The sequence below is a fragment of the Dasypus novemcinctus genome, chromosome 27 (assembly GCF_030445035.2).
Source record: "Dasypus novemcinctus isolate mDasNov1 chromosome 27, mDasNov1.1.hap2, whole genome shotgun sequence".
Classification (NCBI taxonomy): Eukaryota; Metazoa; Chordata; class Mammalia; order Cingulata; family Dasypodidae; genus Dasypus; species Dasypus novemcinctus.
This window is the reverse complement of record NC_080699.1, coordinates 2821235-2838014: the sequence shown is the minus strand read 5'-3', so window position 1 is coordinate 2838014 and position 16780 is coordinate 2821235. Positions and strand designations below refer to the sequence as shown.

The 16780-nt window shown below is 43.7% G+C and overlaps 1 pseudogene; it reads right to left on the bottom strand.

Annotated features, from left to right (window-relative positions):
• The window catches only part of LOC101425275 (thiamine transporter 2-like), a 36092-nt pseudogene extending 19853 nt beyond the window's left edge, over nucleotides 1–16239 (bottom strand).
• Between the last annotated feature and the right edge of the window lie 541 nt (nucleotides 16240–16780).

Here is a 16780-nt window from a genome sequence, read left to right as displayed (position 1 = left end):
CTGCGCAGGCGCAGGGTGGAAAATTCCAGTCTGCCCTTTTCCCCTCCCCCGACAGCAGCAACAGCCAGGCGTGGGCGGAATATTCCAGTCTGCCCTTTTCCCCTCCCCCGACAGCAGCAACAGCCAGGCGTGGGCGGGAAACTCAAGTCTGCCCTCTACCCCAGCAACAGCAGCCACCAATCCCTAAACCCTGCCACTTTCCCCAGCAACAGCGACAGCCAATCCCTAACCACCGCCCCTCCCCCGTCCAGTACCGCCCACTGACCTTTCTCCGGCAACCAATCAGAACAGGGCGTGGCTTTGACCAATCAGCCTTCCCCAGCCCCTATAAAACTGTTGCCTCTCCCTCAATAAAGTGGACTTGCGTGTTTACCTTGTCTCCGCGGTAGTTCTTCTGCTGTGCGCCCTCCAGTCCTGAGAGCCCCCCACAAGGGCCTGGCCTCCCTTGTCCCCAGTTCGTCGCCTGCTTCTCCGGGTGACCCCTTCATGGCTGGCTTCGCCGGGCGACCCCGTCAGCCAAACCGCGCAACCCCTGTGAGACCGACCCCTCGTCTGCTGCCGGACCGACCCCTCGTCCCAAGCGGGACCGACCCTCGTCCAGAGCTGGACCGACCCCTCGTCCGCAGCCAGACCCCACCTCTACCGACCGAGCAAGCCGCCGCAACTTGTAATTGTATGGAGGTCTTGAACGTACCTTCATTCTTGAGGAAAACTATGACTGGGTATAGAATTTTAGGTTGACAGGTTTTCTGGTGTTTTTTGTTGTTGTTTTCAATACTATGAAGATATGCTAATATTCCTTGGTTTTCATTGTTTCTTCTGAGAAGTCATCTAGTCTAATTGTTACCTCTTTTTTTCTTTTTTCTTTTTCTTTTTAAGACAATTTATTAGATCACATAAATGTTACATAAAAAATATGAGGGATTCCCATATTCCCCACACCCTTCCCGTCCCACACATTCCCACATTAACATCCCTCATTAATGTGGTACATTTGTTACAATTGATGAACACATATTGAAGCATTGCTACGAACCATGGAATATAGTTAACATTATAGTTTACACTTTGCACCACACACTTTTATAGGTTATGACAAAACGTACAATGGCCTGTATCTGTCCTCGCAGTGTCATGCAGGACTGTTCCAATATCCCCATGTTACACCTATTCTTCCTTCTCCCTCCCCTCAGAAAGTCTAGTGGCCACTGTCTTTAATCAATGATAAAAGTTCTTCCATTGCTAGAATAGTAAGTCTATTTTAGTCCATTGTTCTCCAAAAAAGAAATACAAATGGCTAAAAAGCACATGAAAATATGTTCAACATCACTAGCTATTGCAAATCAAAACTACAATTAGATATCATCTTACACCCATTAGACTGGCGGCTGTTAAAAAAACAGAACTACAAGTATTGGAGAGGAAGTTTTATTAGTCAGCCAAAGGGGTGCTGATGCAAAATACCAGAAATTGGTTGGTTTTTATAAATGGTATTTATTTGGGATAGGAGCTTACAGATACAGGCCATAAAGCGTAAGTTACTTTCCTTACCAATGTCTATTTTCACGTGTTGGAGCAAATGGCTATCGATGTCTGCAACGGTTCAGGCTTCCTGGGTTCCTCCCTTCCTGGGGCTTGCTTCTCTTTTCTCTGTGTGCTTACTTCCTGGGGCTCCAGCTTAAGGCTTCAGCATCAAACTCCAATATCAAAAACCCTGAACTCTGTCCTTTGCCATGCCTTTTATCTGTGAGTCCCCACCTACCAAGGGGTGGGGACTCAACACCCTAATGATGTGGCCCAATCAAAGCCCTAATCATAACTCAGTCATGCCCAGGTACAGACCAGATTACAAATATAATCCAATATCTATTTTTGGAATTCATAACCATGTCAAATTGCTACAGATGTGAAATGTCGGCTGGTGCAGTCATTGTGGAGGACAGTTTGGTGGTTCCTCGGGAAGCTAATTATAAAACTGCCATATGATCCAGCAATCCCACTGCTGGGCATATACCCAGAAGAACTGAAAGCAGGGACACAGACAGATATATGCACACCAATATTCATAGCAGCATTATTCACTATTAATTGTTGCCTCTTCAAAAGTAATGTCTTTTTTCTCTGCCTGCTTTGAATATTTTCATTTTACCATTGTTATCCTGCAGTTCTTCTATGAGGTGATTAAGTGTGGCTCTTTTTATTTATCTTTCTTGAAGTTCATTTAGCTTCTTCAATGTGTATGCTCATGTCTTTAATCAATTTAGAAAATTTTCAACTTAACTTCTTCAAATTCTGTTACACTCTTTCTCTGCTCTCCATCTGAGACTCCAATTATACCTCTCTTAGTCCTTCTCACCTATGATCTATGTCTTTTACTGTCTTGTTTTTTCCATCTTCTTGTCTTTCTGTGAATATTTCTTACAACAGATAACATTGGCTGTAGTTATTTCCTTCTGACATTTTTCCTGGCTCACTAATTTTCTCTTCAGCTATGTTAAACTGAGTTAAAACCTCAGTAATTTCTGTTATTTTATCTTTTAATTTGACAATCTCTAATTGGTTGCTTTTCAAATCTGCAGTAGCTTAGATATGTTCCTGTTAACTTTTTGCACTTGTTCTTGTTTCTTTTGCATGCTGCTTTTTCTCCCCAGATATTTGGATATCTTTGATTGCATTCTGGACATGGTATTTGAAAAATCATTTTTAAAAACAATCCCAGGGCTTGGCTGATGTTTTCTTCCTCTGAAGTAAATTTTTGTTTGCTTCTGCCAAGTGCCTGGATGTTCTAGCAATCCGAGATTACTTTTACCCAATTTTATAGCTTGACGTTTTCTGGGACACCTAGATGACTCCATGATGATCTATGTGTAAGAGTGGGCTGATTTAGTTCTGGTTGACTTTAAAAGCTAGGGTGCATCCATTTGGGGTCGTATGAAGTTGTTCATTATAGTCACAAACTTTGGGATTATGAACTCTGATTTTTATCCCACTTTTATCCCACTTCAATATTCAAAAAACATTGAAATTACTGCTGAGTCTCTCAATTGTATCTTTTAAATTGGCAAATGCTGCCAGGAAAAACTAGGCTCAAATCCTGGGCTCACCTTTTTTAATTTGTCTTCTCCCAGATACTGCCTCATAAGTTTTTCACAGTATTTTCTTTATAAAGGTATCTTAAAATACAATGTATAGATTTTTAAATCTTCAGTTGATAATTTTTTAGAATTTTTGAATTCACAAAAGTGGCTGTTATTAAAATTTGGAAAAATCAGGCACAGAAACGAAAATAAAGTAGTATATTTATTCTAACAGGATGCTTAATATGGATATACGATCAGCTTGTAGAAGCAACTTGAGTCCATTACCCAGTGATCTTAGAGACAAACAAGAATTGAGGGCACAAGTGATTTTCTTTCTCTCATTCAGTCTCAAGAATAACAAAGGTTCTGCAAGAAATAAGTTTGACTCCAGTGTCTGGTGCCACTCTGGCCCAGGCTTCTAAGCCCCTGGCCCAGCCAGGACAGGAGGCAGGTCTAAGCAGCCCAATGGTGGAAGAAAGAGTAAGCCTGAGCTATTCGGCAAAAGGAAAGTATTACTCAGAAGGGTGAAGGCAGCTTCTAAAATCCAGGTTCTCTGGCTCCAGAGACCATTTATGTAATCACTGTACTTTACTTCTAAGAAAGCAAGAGTATAGACAGTTAAAAATAAAATAGAGATGAAGCTATTAAAACTGAGAAGCAACATTGATGGCCAAGTGATACGAAGGTAAAATTATTAGACTCAACAACAACTAGAAATAGTGGTGACTTGAAATTCAGATCCTGTCTAGAGCAGGGTTCTTAACCTTTTGTGTTCCACGGACCCCTTTGCCAGTCAGGTGAAAACCACAGACCCCTTACTAAGTCCACACTATGCTGTGTATTATTTAATAAATAAATCACACCTGCACTAACACATTCCCACAAGATGTTTTTGGGTTTTTTTTTTCATTTAAATTCAAGCTTACATTGACGGCTAATTTCATGTGTCAACTTGTCCAGTGTCCAGCTGTTTGCTCAAACAAGCTGTAAGGGTATTTCATAGATTGACTTGCATGTAAAATCAGTCAAGTGCATCTGTGGCTGACTGTATCTACAATTAACAAAGGAGATTCCCATCCGCAATGAAGCGGATGTCCTCATCCAAATAGTTGGAGATCTTAAGGCAAGAACTGAGGATTTCAGAAGTCAGAAAGAAAACATTCTGCCTTTTCTTCGGCCAACCACCTTCTCCTGGGTAATATGACTTCATCTTCATCAGGATTTCTAGTTTGTCCCACAGAATTTGGAATCGCCAATCCCCACCATTTCCTATAATAAACCTTTTTATCCTATAATAAATACATTCAAGCTTACAGACCCCATGTTAAGAACCCCTGGTCTAGAGCTCCTTAACTCCAACTAATGAGACCTGGAATGTGCCTGAATCTGCAGGCTGGGCTTAAGCAGCCGTGAGGCCAGTCCTTAGCGTGAAGGGGCAGATCACAGACGGGATATTTTTCAACTTTACATTAATCACATTTCCCTTTTCTCCATATACAAATGTAATGTTTAAGTTTGCCAAATTATTATACGAGATGACAGTCACTAGACTTGCTTGTAGAAGTAGTTACCTTTACTTCTAAAAGTTAATATCCTGTACAACCCAATTTCCTCAGTAAATCTGCACTTCTGGCAGATTTCATCACGCAGTTCCTGTAAGTTGCTACAAATTTCATATGCAATTGTTTGATTCACTGCTAGTGTTTGGCTTCAAATGGAAATATTTATCTTAAATGCTATTACTGGTTAGATAATATCAACTAGCTCTAGAGAGGTTAAAAATTTCCACCATCCACATAAAAGACAAGAATTCTGAAAAATTAGTACAATTTGTGCGTGCAACTCTTCTACATAACTCTGTACCTAATAGACCAATGGCTTAACAAAGTTGTGCCAAAAAAGGTTAAATTCTGCTTGAACATATATAGTTTTCTTTGTCTTTCATAGATCACAAATATTGGGAATATTTTAATAGCTATCAAATATCCTCATGAATACTTCTTACATCATGTGATATTAGCCTCCCAGAACTTAAATATTTCTATCTTAAAACTGTTCGTCCTAGGAAATATTTTGTAACCGAGGGGTTCTTAACAAGAGGTATATAAGCTTGAATTGAAATTCAAAAAATCATTCTTGTGGGGATATGCAGCTGTGATACATATATTAAATAACACAAGTATAGTGTGGACTTAGTAAGGGGTCCATGGTTTTCACCTGACTGGCAAAGGGGTCTGCAGGACAAAAAGAAGCCCTAACGTAACCTCAAAGTCCAGAGCCATAGTCGCCCATCCTTGCTTAACAGCAGCATGTCAGGACTTCGCCTTGAAACTGCCTCCACCGGAAGCCGTGCTTTTCCTGAAGTATGGACTTCAACTCACCCTCCACCAGGGACCCCTACATGTGCCCCCACTGCCAACAATTCTGTAAGACTCGATCACTCTGGAGCTGCTGCCCTGCCCCTCCCACGTGGGCATCTAAAGCAGCCCCTTTTAAGCATATTAGAGTCACCTGAGGCGCTTTAAAAATTCCCAACGCCCCAGGCACGCTCTAGTCCAACTAAATCGGACCTTCTGGAGGAGAGGCACACGCAGAATTGCCCTCTCCTGCCCCTGAAAACTGCAGCCCGCCACGGCTTCAGCTTGTGGGTAATTCTCTGCATCACCAGAGACCAGGGTCTGCATCTCACGTTACCGAGGGCGCGAATGGGGCAGGGAATCCATCACTGAACCAGTTCCCAGGGCTCCTGGGGGTGGCAGCTCTTCCTGGAACATCCTCCTGGGCCTTTCCAGGTGCCTGCCCAGGTAGCTCCTAGTCCGCCTCTTGTGGCAAGAACAACGAGCCCCCTCCCCACCTCTGGAAGTGGCCCCAAGAGCATCTTGAGAAGACCCCAGAGGGTCTCAAAGCAGGCGGTCTCCTCCTCGCAGACCCTGAGATTGCGTCTTGGCCCTCATTTGCTCTTCCCGCTCTGACAAGGGGGCACCCACCCCTTTCGGGGGAAGCTCCACTGGCACCCTCCGCAGGGGGTGATCCCACCTCAACTCTCCCAACGACAGCTCAGGTACACACGGGGCCCAGTGGCCCGCCGGAGCCCCACGTGCCGGCGCTTCTCCACGCACAGCCGCCCAGGCCCAGGGCCGGCGTCCAGGAGCCGGCGCCGTCCCACTCTGCTCCTGCCAGGCCTGCAGGCCGAGCCTGTGGCCTCCTGTCCCAACGACCGCCCTCTGAGAGCCACTCCAATATGAAGAGAGGCCTACACTAAGCGAGCAGAGGAGGGACAGTGGGCGCGGCTCCCCAGCCCCCACAACTGAACCCGCCTTCAGAGGACGTCCTTCTCCCGAGGAGGCACAGCGTGCAGAGCAGCAGCTCTGGCTGCTGGGGGAGAAACATTCTTACCCTCTCCTAGAGTCATTCAGCCCTTAGCAAAGGTTATTTACCACTTTCTAAGCGTTCTTTTCCTCATGGTGTTGTGTTGTGCACTGGCATGAGCACACAGGTGGCTTTCCCAGAAGAAAGAGCGCTCTGCAGGAAATGGGCCCCACGCCCGAGCCCCCTGCTCCAGAAGAGGGGTGTGCGGCTCCGACACGCCGTCCTGCTCAGTCCTCAGGCCCTGCAGACTCCCAGAGGCCTTAAAACCACCTTCCGCTCCTGCAGACGCCAAAGCCACGGGGCCTCCCCCTCCAAAGAGCAGCGTCTGCCAACAGGAAGCTTTGCCCACCGCAGAGGCCTGTGCAGCCCAGCGCTGAGGTGACAGCAGAGGCCTGTGCAGCCCAGCGCTGAGGTGACAGCAGAGGCCTGTGCAGCCCAGCGCTGAGGCGCCAGCAGAGGCCGGCTCCGGCCTGCTTCTCCACAGCCGGCTTCAGAAACCAGTGCCTTTCTCCTTCGCAGATGGTGCCTGAGGGGAGCTGCGCGAAGTGCCAGACATCTGTGGGCTTTTACCAAGGGCGTTTATTGGGTAGAAGCTCACAGTCACAAGGCCGTGAAAAGTCCAACTCGAGGCACCATGGAGGTACTTCCTCACCCAAGCTGTTGCCACGTGTTGAAGCAAGACGGCGCTGACGTCTGCGAGGGCCCAGCCTGCCTCTTCCCTCTCAGGTCTCCGGGTCCAGTTTCTCCTGATCCCAGCCGTAGCTGTGCAGGGCTCGGCTGCTCTGTTCTCTTCAGCTGTCAACTATCAGGCGAGAGGCTCATCGCTCTTCCCAGACGCAGGCTCCTCTTTGCGCCTATGGAGCTCCCTTCTCTTCTCTCATGTATCTCTTTCGATGTTCTCCTTGAGGGAGTGTCCATGTATACAGCCCACGAAGGGGGTGGGGCTCAGTCCTCACGTCCTGAAAACGTGCTGGAATCAAAGCTCTAATCTTCACATAGTCGAGTAAACGCAAAACCTTTGAATGTGATACAGTCAAAGGGTATCACTCCCAGAGGAACGGACCAGTTTACAAACAGAATTGATACCTTCTTTTGGAATTCATAAATAATATCAATCTGCCACAGTTCCTGAGCTTTTCTGCCGAGCATTTTCAGTATTCCCTTAGACTTGGCTCAGGGACCCTGCTATAAGGATTCTTAAACCTGACACATTCTTGGTCGATTTTATAAGATGCTCTTATGACAATACTTTAAAAATAATTGTATGTTTCCTTTTCTTACAAAATTAATAATGTGTATTTTTAAAAATTAGAAAATGTATCTATGCAAAATAAAGAGCATGATAAATCTGACGCCTAAATATAACTACTGCAGGCATCTTATAAATCCTTCCTCCCATTGTTTTAGGGAATATATGCATTTTTTAAACAGAAGAAATAAGAATTACATGCCTTTTGTGACTCGTTTCTTCATGACAAAATAAGTTTTTTTTCTATGCTATTAAACATCTTTTACAAGATAATTTAATAGTTGCATAGTAAGTCAAAATTTATTTATATAACCAGTCCTATATTGTTAAGCATTTAGGTTGTTATTTTGTGCTATTGTAAGAAATATCTTTGTACTAAAATCTTTATATATACCCATGATTCTTTCTTTAGAATAAATTTCTCAAATGCAGAATTATTAGATTGAAAAATTATGCAACTTTCTAACGAAAACACAAATGCTAAAATGACTTCAAGGAAGTTTCATCCAGTTTACTCTCCTTTCATTTCAGTGCCCTTGCCAATAAAGCATACTAACTGCTTTCTAATTTGAGAGGTAAAAATAGGGACTCTCGCTCTTTAATTTTTTCCTCATTTCATACATTTTCATATAACATTCAATCTTTGATTACTTGCAGTTGAGCTTTTTAATGTTGTAGACCAATTGTTTGACTTATTGACTTATTTTATGAATTGCCTAATGATGTCTTTTGTCCCTCTTTCTTTTCTCTGTGATTTTTTCCAAATTAGAGATACCTTTCCTATTCTCATGCATTTGGTATTTTCTTATAGATTTGTAAGATCTCTTTTATATGAAAAAGATTAAAAATAGGTGTTTGTTCTTCTGTTATTAATCATGATAGTTCCATAGTAGAAAATCAGTAAGTCCACTCTAATTCAGACTCTATTTCTCCATCCTGTGGACCCTGGGATGGTTATGTCCACTCCACATTGATGTGGAGAAAGTGGCCACGGTTGCTGCTGAGGGTAGGGAGAGGGAAGAAGAGATGTGATGGGGGGGGGGGGGCATTTTCAGGACTTGGAGTTGTCCTGGATGGTACTGCAGGGACAGATGCTGGACATTGTGTGTCCTGCCAGGGCCCACTGGGTGGACTGGGGAGAGTGTAAACTACAATGTAAACCACTATCCACGTGGTGCTGCAGTGCTCCAAAATATATTCACCAAATGCAATGAATGTGCCATGATGATGAAAGAGGTTGTTGATGTGGGAGGAGTGGGGTGAAAGGGGTGAGGGGTATGTGGGGACCTCTTATGTTTTTTTAATGTAACATTTTTTTAAAAATAGAGAAAAAAAAGAAATTGTGACAATGAAAATAAACATTTAAAAAATGTCATTTTAGAAGATGAAACCTGTAGGCAATAAATTTAAGAAAAAAATGTACATCATCTCTTGGCTCTTGCTCTAATGAAGCTAAGGAGAGCACTGAACAAGCAAGGTTTAAATAATCAGCACACTCTCCAAGTGGTTTAATTTTTTTTTTTTTTAATGTACTAGGGCTGGATGTTGACCCCAGGAGAAGCCAGCGCTCAACCACTGAGCCACACCGGCCCCCCTGAGTTGGTTTCTGCATTCGTTTGCTTGATGTTCGTTTTTTGTTTTTAGGAGGCACTGGGGGACCGGAGCTGGGACCTCCCGTGTGGGAAGGAGTTGCTCAACTGCTTGAGCCGCATTCGCTCCCCAAAGTAGTTTAATTTTTATGAAAAATTGTCTGGGTTAAGGAACTGTAGATCTAGTTTTCTCTGTGAATACTCTCCTTAGTGCCTGTGAATAAATGTTAGGTGTATTTTTACCTAGAGCCATGCACTGAAAAACACCGTTAAAAAGCAGAGTCAATATTCTGAAAGACCACAAGATGGGGGTAGTACTCCACATCAAATGTCCTTTTAACCCATTTGACACTTCACAGATGGTACTTGGGCGTTCTTAGTCAAAAATTAAGATTCAAGGTTATCCATGCCTCCAAACTAAGGTACAACAGTACCGGTGCTTTCCACCATGAAATTTGCCAGTGCAGTATGAGTTGTCTCTGCCTCTCTGCGGCTGTCAGCCCCTGTCTTTTGCGTGCAGCTTTGTGTCTTTTTCATCTCTAGGTGTTTCCTGTCTTTTCTGTCACTCTCTATGCCTCTCTGTCAGTGATTCTGTGTGTGCCACTGAAGTCATCTCCCATTAAATGCTGTCTACTTCCCGGTTGCAACCCAAGTATCAACTGAATGTGCATCTGTCTTGCAGACATGTCTGTGCACCATCTTTTCTGTTACTATTTTTCCTGACTGCTTTTCTCCCCATTTTCAAAAAATCTTAATACAGCAAAGGTATCTGGTAGTGCATAAACACGCTAAAAAATACATCTCTCCACTTCTGCCTTTGCTTTACCTTTTTTTCCTCTACCCCTCTATTTCTTTCCCTAATATTAACTAAATGTTTGCTTTTTTAAAAAATAAGCTGCTTTTATTGTACTGAATTAGAAAACAGGAGAACATTTTACAAGTTGTGTGTGTTACATGCCCACACACACATACAATCTTTGGATTTTCTCATTCCCCAGATGCCTTGCACTTGACATAAAAAGAGGCTCCCTATTTTGTTCTCTGCATACCTGGGGCACAGGAGATCTCTTCACTCATCACATCAGTTAGGGAGAATTTTAACTGGGTTTCTCTGAAAAATTTTTACAAGGAACTTGGCTGCATGTTGATTGAGTTTTTATATTCTGATCTAAAGCAGAATTAAATTACCTTATGAAATTCATGAAATAATGAAATTTTTTAAGTAATCATATCACAGTTTTCAAATTTTGTAATACTTTTTAATGGCTATTATTCAGAGTAACCATGGGAAATTAACTGAGTTTTTTTTTAGAGATTTCTCTCCCCTTTCCCTTCCCCCCAGTTGTCTGCTTTCTGTGTCCATTTGCTGCGTGTTCTTCTTTGACCACTTCTATCCTTATCAGTGGCTCCGTCATCTTTTTTGTTGCGTCATCTTGTTGTGTGTTGTGTCAGCTCTCCATGTGTGCGGCGCCTTTTCCTGGGCAGGCTGCACTTTCTTTCACGCTGGGCGGTTCTCCTTACAGGGCGCACTCCTTGCGCGTGGGGCTCCCCTACGCGGGGGACACCCCTGCGTGGCAGGGCACTCCTGGCACACATCAGCACTGCGCGTGGGCCAGCTCCACACGGGTCAAGGAGGCCCGGGGTTTGAACCGTGGACCTCCCGTGTGGTAGACGGACGCCCTCACCACTGGGCCAAGTCCACTTCCTTAACTGAGTTTTAATACAGCATTGCTTAGTTTCAAACAGAACTAAATATTTGGTGTGTCAATCTAGGTAGTTTCATCACCAAAGGAATTTACCTATTACAAGAACTTTTCAGTATCTGCAGGGCCCAATTCCTATTGTTGGATGTGGAAAACTCTAGAAAGCATGTTCTTAACATTGATGATGCTGTCTCAAGCCTAAGTTTCTCGACAGGGATTATATCTTATTTATCTTAACGTGCCCCATCCTATCTAGCCATATGAGTATATTTTTTTCAAGGGTTTGCCAAATGAATGAATGAATGAATGGATGTATCTCATGTGCATTGTACAGCAACTCATCCCTTAGTTCTTGCCAGTGATTTCCAGTTTTTATCTAGGGCCATTCAATAAACTGGATGGTATTCTTTGTACTTCTTTCTCTTGGACTACATTGATCAAAAGGATAATTATAGACTTATGTACAAATTCTTTAACTCAGTTCTGACTAAAAAAATTAACTGGATCCAGAATCTGAAAACCTCCATTAGAATTTTACTTATAAGCTCAAATATGAGAATCTACCCTAGTGGATGCTGTAAGGGTTTACGTCTCTCAAGAAACCATTCTACCCTGTTAGTTAGGTAAAGAGGAGGTTTCATGATTATGTCCATAACACTTGTCATAAAATTGAAGTTGACATTTATTTGTGTCATGTGAAAATCAGAGTTTGTATCACAGTCTATTTCCTAGGAAGGGCGAAACAGTCCTGTAATATAAAAAATGTTTGATAGAAAAAATTCAAAGACTGTGTTGTAAATGTGAAATTTAAGATTTTAAAAAATCATCATAAAAATGAAAGAATGGGAGAGTGAACAAATAGTGTTAGTGGCTGAAAGGAGGAATTACAGAGTCTGCATTTGCAACCTCAGATATTTACCATGTTTTGAACCAATACGTACAGTCAGGCTCTGGCATTCTTCTTTTTCAATGTTTTAAGCTCTCTTTGCTTATTATATGATACGTGGCTTAACCCTTTTATTCACACACCAAATCAGAGGACATTTTTTCTTCCATGCAGTAACTACACAATGCTCATATAATCTCAATTTTAACACATCTCTAAAGGGGGACAGAAACATTTCAGTAAGTTCTCGAAGTATCAAGACAAGAAAAACTTCAACTGTGGTTGAAAATCCTTTCCAGGTATACAAATCTAAGACTTGTAAAAGTTAAGAATGCTTGAAGGAACAGGTAAGAGAGATCTGAAGGGGCAAGGGGGGAGGGATAAATATATTTATTTGTTATTATATGCTAAGAGCTATAGAGAGCTACCGGCTGCTGAATTCCAAGAGCCTAGAACAGTGTCTGGGATATGAGTCCTCAGTAAGTAGTCACTGAATGCTACATTGTTATTAATGCTGCCCACTGAACTAACCACTGAATGACAGTAAACCGCTCACAGCCTTTTAACACTGGCCGTCACAACAATTCTTCCCTACTCCACGCAGTTACAGTTGGGCAAGTCTGGACAAAAGAATAGCACCAAACAGTTATCTTTAGTACTCTTTATTTTGTTAAACAATGGCATTTATCACAGTCATTCATGCTTGGATTTTTTAACCTATTAAGAGCTAAAAATTAGAATAAGGGGTACTATTCTGGTAAATAAAAAATAAATGTTCCTTGTGCCTATTTTTGTTTTGAAGCTTTTAAAAAATATTATATAACTTTCTATATTACCACAAATCAGTAAGAAATATGTTGAATCCCTGGAAAGTAAATTTCCACTTTAGAATACCTACAGGACTCTTTATCAACCCAAACTAGGTTTAGCTTAATTTTAATTAGGCTAAATTTATACAATCCAGTTATTTAAGCAAGGATAATGGCAATGGCCTGATTAGAAGGCCACTCTGACAAGCTGTAGGATATGTGATTAATGTTAAACAATCAACCATGATTGTGAAAATGGAAAACACTCATTAAAGACCAAGCATCTTTGCAACTCAACAGAATATTCATTACCTAGGGAGAGATATTTCATCAAAACTCTTTTAAGATAAAACTCCTATATTAGATATTTTATTAAGATATAATCATTATTGAGCTTTTTCTTTAATTATCTTCAATTATTTGCCTTTGAGGTTTTCTTCCCTTTTTTAAAGCCAGCAAAATAACTCTAGGCAATATAAAATAGGGATTTGTGTAAATGTCTGGAATGTGTTTTCACAAAACAGATGTAAAGCCCAGATTATTTGTATCACCTATTTACAGAAATTAGTGAATAAATATTACATACTACAAGCAATTTCTAAAGATGACCTCAAAATAATTCTGGATCTTAAGAACCAATTAGTATGCTAAAACCTATCAAAATATCATCAGTCTTGCTGAGTATCTCTCTTCAACATAGTTAGTGACTCAGTGGTCTCTGAAGTACTACAGCAACCCAGAGTTTGAGACTTGTGTTTCTAGCTTAGAAAACATCCACATATTTACACATAGGTCCTTGATCAGACACACAGATCTGAAGAAGAAATTCAGGATGATATTTTTTAAATGTTGATTATTGAATAGGTATTTATTTGTAGGAAAATAAATATTTGAGATGAATGAATGAATGCCAAAATTACATAGTCACATCAAAGGAACTAGCCAAACATTTGAATTAAAGGGAATAAGCAATCATCTAATAGGTATCTTATTACTTAATATATGAGATAATATTTTTCCATTAAGACTAGAAAAAAGGAGATTCTACTAAGGTAAAAATATAGCTTAAAAAAATAATCCAAGGATTGCTGATTTTTCCATACTACATTCAATTTTATTTTATTTAAAATATCTGTAAAATACAGAATAAAAATTGACTAGTCCTAAATAGTCATATGAAAACAGAAAATAATTGTGGTACTTAGTTGTATGATCAAAAGCAGAGTCTTACATTCGGTTGCCATGGGGCCCTCATCCAACATTTCCGTGACAAGGATTTTTCTTCACATGCCTCATGCAACAAATGAGCCTGGTCAAACAGAGTCTGTTATAAAGGAGGGAAGTTTTACATTTTCCCTCATACACACACTCACAATTCCTTGTTACTTGTGCCAATTTTTACAATGCCAGACACACACACTCAGGGTCTCTCCTTGTTGTCGTCGTAACACGTGAGGATCCAGGGGTCCCACTGGGGCCAGATGCAGCTCAGCCTGAGGGCTGCTGGGAGGGCGTGTGTCCTGCAGACGGAGAGACCAAACAGAGGTGACTGCTCCCCAGACCTGGCAGTCACACCAACACCATCATATTTTCAAAGTAACCTTCAAGAATACCGTGTCCTCACTGTTACCACTCATTTTTTAGAATTCTCTTTTTGTTTCCATTGATTCAGAAAGCCACGCAAGATAACACAAATGCATGCTACTGACCCTTGCCTTGTCCCTAAAATACCTATCTTGTCTTGGAAAATGCTAACTATCCAAAGTTTGTGACCACCCCTCCCTTCCAGACTATAGAGGTGCAGCTGGAGAGAATCACTCCCTGGTGATTCTCCAGCCCCTTTTTATGGAGGTGGGGCAGGTGATTATTTTCACCAACTGAACTGTGAACTTCAGAGAAGGAAGTGTGGGGAAAGCGTGCCCCCTCCCTCCCTCTTTTCCTATCTGCCGGCAGGATGCAGACGACAAGCCCTAAGGCAGAGGAGCCTGGCTCCAAGTCACCGCCTGAGGGGCCGCTGTGCCCTGCCCACGGGTTATGCCCTCACAAGACTGCTGAGATCCTGAGACAAGAGGAAACGGCTCTCGGTTGAAACTAAAGTGTGCAGGCTTATTCACCAGCCAGCGCCACGCGGATCAGCACAGAGACTGGTACAGTGGAGTGGGTGCTGCTGTGACAAGATCCTAAAATTACCTTCATGACCTAGAAGCAGGCCTCCAGGAAAGAACTCTGAGAGGCTGGAAGATGGAGGAGAGATAAGGAAACATTTTGCAAATACCACCTCCAATAAGGTGGAAAGCAAAGCACCTGTGAGCTTGCCGGGCTGGAGCAGGGGTCTCACCCAGGGGATATCTGGCCGTGTCTGGAGACGTTTTTTGGTTGCCACGGCTGGAGGGGATGCTCCCGGCCCCTGAGGTGTGGAGCCAGGGGTGCTGCTAAACAGCCACAGAGCACGGCGCAGCCCCTCACCCACGACGAAGAGCCCCTGGCCCCAAGTACCAGGAGTGCTGGGGTTGCCGAGAGCTACTCTAGAGGAAGCGGCTGAAAAGAGCCAGAAAATTGATGTTAGTTGTTCTTTGCTGTGCTTAATAAATATTTCATGAAAGAGAAGAGCTCAGGAAATAGTTACAGACAGACATAAAAGGGCTTGGAGAAAGTTCAACAGTTGTGGGGCTTTAAACAAATTTCTCTAGGTTACAAACAGTGGGGAGGAAATAAGACTGAAAAAAGAAAAACCTGGTAAGACTTTCCAGTAAACAAAGTGATACAGATCTGCAGCAAAGATCAGCTCAACACTTGACTCTTCCTACCGCATGTAGCTTTTCAGATGTCCTCTGGGTAAACTCCATTAAATTGAAAGAGGGTTAAAAAGCAACGAGGCAGCACAGCTTGACACCGAATCCAGGACCTACTCCGGTGTGCTGACTGGCATGTGGAATTGACTAGCCTCAACTAGATCATAGGTCTACTAAGTACTGGAGGGAATCGTATTTCAAAAAAGAAAAAAAAAAATTACGTCTGGTCTACCCGCCTGTGACTTGTAAAACCTGAGGCCCTGGATTTGCACCAGAAGGTGGGCTTTATCTCTGAGCACTGCTGCTTCAAATGCGGCCCCAGGGACTGTGATAAAGGAGTGGCCCGGGGGCGAGCCAGGCACGGGCACGTGCCCTCCGGGGGCTCCCCCAAGGCGCTCTAAGGCCACCGGCCACTAGCTGTCCCCACCCCGGCTTTCCCTGATCCAGAGTTTTCGTCTGTCGCCTGCCCTTCACGCTGTGCATTCGTCTTAAGGTGTGCGCCCTTTCCAGGGTGCCAGGCCCCCAGACGTGCGCCCCCAGGTGAGGGGAGCCCTGAGCGCCGCACGGCAGCCTGGCCTTTGAGCCGGTGCCGCCCGGCTGGCCGGGGGGAGTGTGCTCGGGGCATGGAGCGCCGTCCCTGCCCACGACACCCTGGCACACAGCTGCCAAGACACAGGTAGGCAAGCGCCTCAGACCAGCTCCCAGCACTGGAAGGGGCTCAAGTGACACAGGCGCCCCCAAGCAGCGGGCTGCCCTCTCCATCTCCCCCCTGTGGTGGATGCAGGGGTCTCGGGTCACCAGTGTCCACCCAGCTCGAGGGCTTCGTCCTCTTCAGCCTCTCCACCTCCCTGGACACTGTCCTTGCTCGTGTCAATGGCCTCACTAGCGCTCATTAAGTGTGGACTGCACCTTTACCTGTAGCCACTGCAGCACTCCCAGCAAAGTGCAAAGGAGAGGGGAAACTCTTTGCACTCTAAGGGTGGTATGAGCAAAATGCTAGTCAATTTCCAGGCCCGAGTGCTGAGAGCGGCCGGCGCGAGGAGAGCTCTCCTCCGTGTACCCGGGGAGGCCAGCCCCTGGGCGCCGAGCCCCGTGGCGCTGACGTCTGGGCTTGCTGAGGATGGCATCAGACGCAGCTGGCTCTGCTCCTGTTCCTCAAAACAGCCACGTCCAAAATCCCGGTCTTGGTCGTGTTTGCGCAGCACCTCGTCCCACCGGCTCACTCGCCGTCACACCTCTGCGTTGACCATCTCTCCGCTGACTGCGTTGACCATCTCTCCGCTGAGCTCCAGAACCCGATGAA